The sequence below is a fragment of the Poecilia latipinna genome, unplaced genomic scaffold (assembly GCF_001443285.1).
Source record: "Poecilia latipinna isolate Pla-1442-1.1 unplaced genomic scaffold, P_latipinna-1.0 Scaffold693, whole genome shotgun sequence".
Classification (NCBI taxonomy): Eukaryota; Metazoa; Chordata; class Actinopteri; order Cyprinodontiformes; family Poeciliidae; genus Poecilia; species Poecilia latipinna.
Window position 1 is genome coordinate 77,268 of NW_015113309.1, and position 6,425 is coordinate 83,692.

The following is a 6,425-nucleotide window of genomic DNA, read 5'->3' on the forward strand; positions in this document are numbered from 1 at the left end:
CTCTTTCTCTCACCCACCAACACACACACACACACACACACACACACACACACACACACACACACACACACACACAAATGCACAAGCAGCAACATCACAGGCACAGTAGACGCTTTCCTTCTCACACACAAGGAGGATTTAATGACATAAAGTTCTTCTTAATAACAAGACCTGCTCTGCACAGCTTTTCTGTCAACTTCTGGGTAGGATGCGACTGAATGTGATGATGATGGTGATGATGGTGATGGTGATGATGATGATGATGATGATGGTGATGGTGATGATGATGATGATGATGATGGTGATGATGGTGATGGTGATGATGATGGTGTGGGCAGCTATGCCATAAAATCACATGTGCTCACCCACAGTCAGAAAAACATCCATGTTCAGCAGGAAGCTCCACATTTACATTAAAACCACAAACTTCTGTTTCTTACTGGGTTTTTATGTGACTGATAAACACAAAGAAGTGAATAATGACATGATTTTAAATTTTTTTAGCAAATGAAAACCTTAAATTTCTGGTGTGAATTAATATTAATTATATTCAAAAATCATAAAAACTGGCTATTGAAAAGCCAAAAATGTCACTAAATAGATGCAAATATGTATAGATGTTATATTTGTTTAATTCATTTCTTATTCTGTACCTTTATTTTGTGTTTTTTATTTCTCCTGTTTTTAATCCCTTTAACACCAACCTGCCAAAGGGATTAGAAATGGAAATTAGCCAAAATAAATTTTTTAAATTAAATTTTAACTTTTAGGAAGTAAAATCACAAAGCACAATAAGAATTTATACAAAGAACAAAAGAATAAGAAACACAGTAAAATCATCACATAAAGGCTCGGGATTTTGTTTTACTCTGAAACCCCTAAATAAAATAAAAAAACTACAATCACTTGCTTTCAGATTTCAGTTCCTTAGTAAATTGGGTTCCTGTGTATATAATTTAATCTCATTATACTATATATTACCAAAGGTTTTGGCCTACGAATCCAAATGATTAAATTCATGTGTTTCCAACTCTTGAGTTGACTGGTGTGTAAAGCCCAGACAGGATTACATGCTTCTACATGTAACACTGTGATGTGAAGCCATCTGTGCACTACGTCCTCACTGCTAAATTTGGTTGAGTCCATGGGAACGATCGCAACGACTCCACACAGTCAGTACACCTCAAAGCAGGGGTGTTCAAAGTGCGGCCCGGGGGCCATTTACGGCCCTCTGAACAATTCTGGGGCGGCCCTTGATCATATTTAGCATAAATTTGGTTTGCTGGTTAAAATCTTAAAATGTACAAAACAAAGTATTCATCCAGGGTTTTGCTTTGAATTTAATTTATTTGTAATGGGGACCAAAAACTGAGAAATAACCTTTTCGTGTCGCTAAAAAGAGACAAAAAAAAATAACAGAAAAAGATGAAAAATTTTGTTTATGATTTACTGTTTTGTTTTTTATTTATCTGGCAAACCCGAAACACCCTTTTTTGTTTTCAGTCAACAAAGAACTACAGATATCTGACTGCTTTGCTTATTTCATCAAAGTAATGTGTGTTTAGTTTATTTAGCAAGGAAAAATAACAAAATAAAATTGTTTTTGCGATTATAATTAGAAATATGATAAATTTTGTGGCCCTCAGAGTTACAACTCGACATTGCCATAAAGTTTGGACACCCCGGCCCTGAAGCCTCATGCGGCCATCAAATTAGCTCAAGAACAGGAACAGAGATCTTTAAAAACTGGGTTTTATTGCTGTGCAGCTTCGCCCAGGCCTTACATCACATCAGATGCTTTGGAGTGAAGACTGGAGCGCTGAGGCTTCCTGTTTTCACCAATAAATCCTGCCTGAAGTCTGGAGTCTGGGTTTGGGCGTTTCCAGGAGAACGCCATGTTCCTGCCTGAGTTAAATGTAAAGTTTGATGTGAAGGGAATTATAGTGGGGCTGACCTTCAGGTTAGCGATTCGTCAGCACAACAAGACACTGTGGCTGCACCAATCGATCGGCTCCGATTTCCTTAAAACTTTTACAAAAATATGTTGATTCTGTATTTGTTAAAACTGTCAAATGTGACAGTCTACTGACAGGTAATCTGATCTCCTCTTCCTCCATGAGCTGCTGTCAGCATCTGAAGAAGCGCATCGATCCCAATCAAAGATCGATTCATTTTTAATCTGGCAGTTATTGCTGCTCAAAGTGCTAAAGGTGGAGAAACAAGTCAGGGTTCCAAGAAAACTGTTTACCTGCCGTCACCAGTGGCTACGCTAACTAGCCTTAGCATTGATGGCAAGCTATGTTGTGGTGAACCAGCTGTAGTGTAGCAGAGAGGAAGCGGGACGGGGTGAGCATGAGCTTGATTGACAGCGCTAAGACCCTCCTCCTGGCTCTGACTGGTTGTTTTTGACTAAGTGGTATATTTCTGCAGTTGGTAGTGAGAGCACTGGCAGAAGGTCATTTTTTTCACAGATTATCAGTCACAACATAATGACAATTTTAACAAATATGTAACAAATCTGTAAAAGTTTGATGCTGCAGCTTTAAATTTGGGTGAGCAGAGGTTGGTGAATAAATACATGTGAAACTGATCTTATCTACGGCTGAAGATCAGCCATGGTTTGCATCAGAGTGATGATCACGTCTGCACATGTTAACAGTCATCAGACTTTTGGAAACTTTGCCATTTTGTCACAGTATTTAGTGAATCTCCAGATAAAAAAAATCAGTCAAAATCTGCATGGGCAGGTTTGGGCTTTCTAAAGATCAGTGATCAGCCAGAAAACTGCAATCGGTGCAGCCATACTTTGGACTATTTCACATTTCCAACATTATGGGGACAGTTTGGAGAATGACCCTTCCTGTTTCATCAACCCACTGAATTTAAATGGAAAATATAAGCCAGGGTTTATCGTCCAACATCAGTGTCTGACCTTCTAAATGCTCTTCTGGAAGAAGGGTAAAAAATTAACACTCCTTAAACTTTTGGAAAATCTTCCTACAAAAGTTGAAACATAAATTTGTAATTTCTAGTTGCCTTGAACCAACTAAAAAACCTTTTTAAAAACAAGGATGCTGCTTAATGAGGACACTTCAAGTTGTTCTGTCCTCCACTGTCTCTCTTTCATTACACATCCATAAACACAGAGGTCATGACCTCCCAGCTGACGCTTCACTCCAAACTGCAGCCTGCACAGTAATGTTGGTCTGAACTGATTCAGCTTAGTTTTCCCAGGGAAGCCTCGTCACTCGGCACGCTGAGACACTGAGAAGAGTTAGCATGAATGCAAAGCGTTGCTAAAAGGCCTCTTACACCGTTTCCCTGTTTGCAGCCTGTTTTCCAATGAGGTGCTTATGCAACAATCAGTGAATTCGGGTTTATTGAAAAGGATGAAATATCTTCTTAAAATTATTACTTGAAAGTCCTCGTCAGATTATATCAGATTGCTAAAGCATCTTCTTCTCCTCATTAGAGCAGCAGAAGAAAACTGTAAGGAAATGAAGATAAATGAATTCATCTACATACATATAAATATTCATAGAAGGATAATGGACACTTTTAAACTCTAGTCGACTCAAAAAAATAGTATCTCCAGTAAATATTCCAGCTTCAATGTGAGAATTAAATGGCACTCTTTCCAGTAAAGATGCAGAAGTCAGCTGAGTTGTTGTCTCTTGGAGACCTAACAAACCGGCTTCCTTCTGGGGCTTTAAAAGCATTCTGGTGAATCCAGTCAGTCTTTAATTCATCATACTGGTAAATAATGGCGTGAGCATTTTTACTCTTAAATACATTGGCCTCAGCGTCACTGAGCTCCAATTTCTCTGACAACTAGACTGAGAGTGTTTTATAGTTGTAAATTCAATTCCATTGTCTTAAAAAATGGCATTTTTAAAATTCTGATCTATTTCATATGTAACATAATTTTGGAAGAGGTTTTGTAAGTTTGGTGCTTTGGTCTCAACTAAACCCTTTTTTTGTTCACAAAGTCTTTAAAATTAATTGTATTTGCTGTTTTGGTTATTTATTTTGTATATTTAAAATGATTCCAGTTCCAGTGTTAAATGTTCATTAGATTTAAAGGTTACATATCTTTCAGAATGTGCTCTTGTATTATATTTGCCACTACCATAATATCACTTAAACATGGTCTGAACACAACAACGTTATCATTTATCGCAATAACTTCTGGAACAATTTATTGTCCAGCTAAGTTTGTTACTGTGACTGGTCGAGTTTTTCTCTAACTACTTTCTTGTTGAACTTCTCAGATGCATTTGGATAATGTTTATAGATATGCAATACATCCAAATAAATCACCAGGCTGAACTCCTAGAGTTGTCCACGCTGAGTTTTCCTAACACTCCCAGCAACAGAAGCACAAGCTGCTTTTAAAAATCAGCACTAAGCTTTTTTTGTTGCCAGGAACGAAATTATTATAACTAACATTGCCAACTTGCGGCTTTTACAGATCAAAGACCTCTCCTGCTTTTGATTTCCCTTAAACCATTTCTTATTCATTAATCCCGTCACATTACAGAGCTCGACTCAACATCACGTCACTTCCTTCCTCCTCAAATTCCCCTGAAGGCTTCTGGGAACAGCAGACGCTTTAAAAAGGGAGTCAACTATAAAAGCATAACGTAAGCAAATGTTGTGGGAAAATCGTGGCAGACAAAGCTGCTGATTGCTGACTGTGGAGATTATATTGGAACATTTTTTAAGTAATGGGTCCAAATATTGTCACTACAGTCTGCCTGCAGTGAAGTCAGATGCTTCATATCTGGACTTATCATTAATTTTAATTAATTTCAATAATACTCTGACTCAACTTTAAAAAAATTTCTTTTTATGGAATTATTAGAGCAAAATTCGGATCAATTTAAATGTAGTATATTTTATATAACATCATTTTAGAAGAGGAAAAGATAAACAAATAGAAATAATGATATAGAAATGAGCTTAAAAGGTTATTATTATTCTGTTGTGTCTTTAAATTATACAAATTATGCCTTTAAATTATGGATTTGCAGTGAAGGCTGTCAGGGAATGGGGCTGAATACAAATGCATGCCACACGTTTCAGATTTATTCTGGTACAGATTTATGAAAATCATTCATTCCTTTCCTTCCACTTCACTGTTATGCATTTCTTTATATTTGTTCTCCGCATAAAATCCCAACAAACTCCACCAGTTTGTGGCTTTAATGAGGGAAAAACTGGAAAAACGTTCATTGCAATTGAGATACAGACAGCAATTAACATGTAAACTACATTTGTTTTTTAAGCTGAACTTATGGCAGTCAGCTGTTTTTACAGTCATCGATTGGCTGTCTCGTATTTTTGACTCAAGTTTTTCAGAAACAGATTCTCTTCAGTTTCACTGAGACGTTTCTGAAGAGAACAACCGCCAACACTGTCCTTACTTTTTTATACGTAGAAAAACTCCCAACTTCTCCAGAGTTCGCATTCCTTTATGCTAAGTTTAGAGTAAAAACACCAAAGCCATTTATGAACTTATTGGGGATTTTTTTTTTACAGTGTCATATTTTATTATGAAATCTAGTCAAACCAAGAACTGCAAAGAAGAAAGGAATAAAAGTAGGAAAAGCACGATGAAGGAGGGAAGAAATGATGAGAAAGGGAAGAGAGGAAAGACAGAAGAAATATCAGGACATAGGGAAGAAGGTAGCCTGAAGTGACCCAATTCAGATTTATTGCCTTAATGCAGTGCTTCTCAATTCCGGTCCTCAATCCCACCTGCCCTGCATGTTTTAGGTGTTTCCCTTCTGCCACACACCTGGACTGAATCTGTGGGTGATTAACAGGCTTCTGCAGTACTTGATGGTCATGCAATCATTTTGTTTTGGAATAGAGACACATCTAAAACATGCAGAGCAGGGGGGCCTGAGGACTGGAATTGAGAAGCGCTGCCTTAATATAACCTGTATCTGATCTTTTCATGACAGTCTGAACAACACAGATCGGATTCTTTTCGACCCAAGCCGCTTGGATATCCGATACGTACCTGACCTTTACAAATGTGACCTAAATCTGGACGTCATTGATACTCGACAAACGTCACTATTCTGCGTCCTGATACGCGCAAACGGGAAGAAAAACATCAACCATGACGGATTATAATGAAGATTAAATTGTTAATGTGCTGCTTCGGTCGGACAACAACTTCAAAATCGTAAAATATGCTCCACCGTTAGCATCCATGTTTACTTCCGCAAACTCCGAGCTCTTCTTCTTTGCGGCGGTTGGCAGAACACTGAACACGCTCTCTATGTGTGACGTTATTGCGCCCTCTACTGCGCATGCGGGACACTTTTAGGTCATTTACTGTTCAACTGGAGATCACATGTTTGTATTTGGAAATGTGAACGAAGACAGTAAAAAAAAATAAAAAATAAAAAATA

The 6,425-nt window shown here is 37.6% G+C and overlaps 1 protein-coding gene across 8 annotated transcripts in view; it reads left to right on the forward strand.

Moving 5' to 3' along the window:
• Positions 1–6,425, forward strand: part of LOC106954961 (liprin-alpha-3-like) — a 40,145-nt gene that overhangs the window by 1,353 nt on the left and 32,367 nt on the right. Inside the window, exon 2 of one of the 8 annotated variants that reach the window (XM_015044829.1) lies at positions 3,235–3,375. The exons of the other annotated variants lie outside the window; for them this stretch is intronic. The gene's annotated coding sequence lies outside the window, so the exon portion shown is untranslated. The remainder of the gene's footprint in view (positions 1–3,234; positions 3,376–6,425) is intronic. 8 annotated transcript variants of the gene reach the window in all.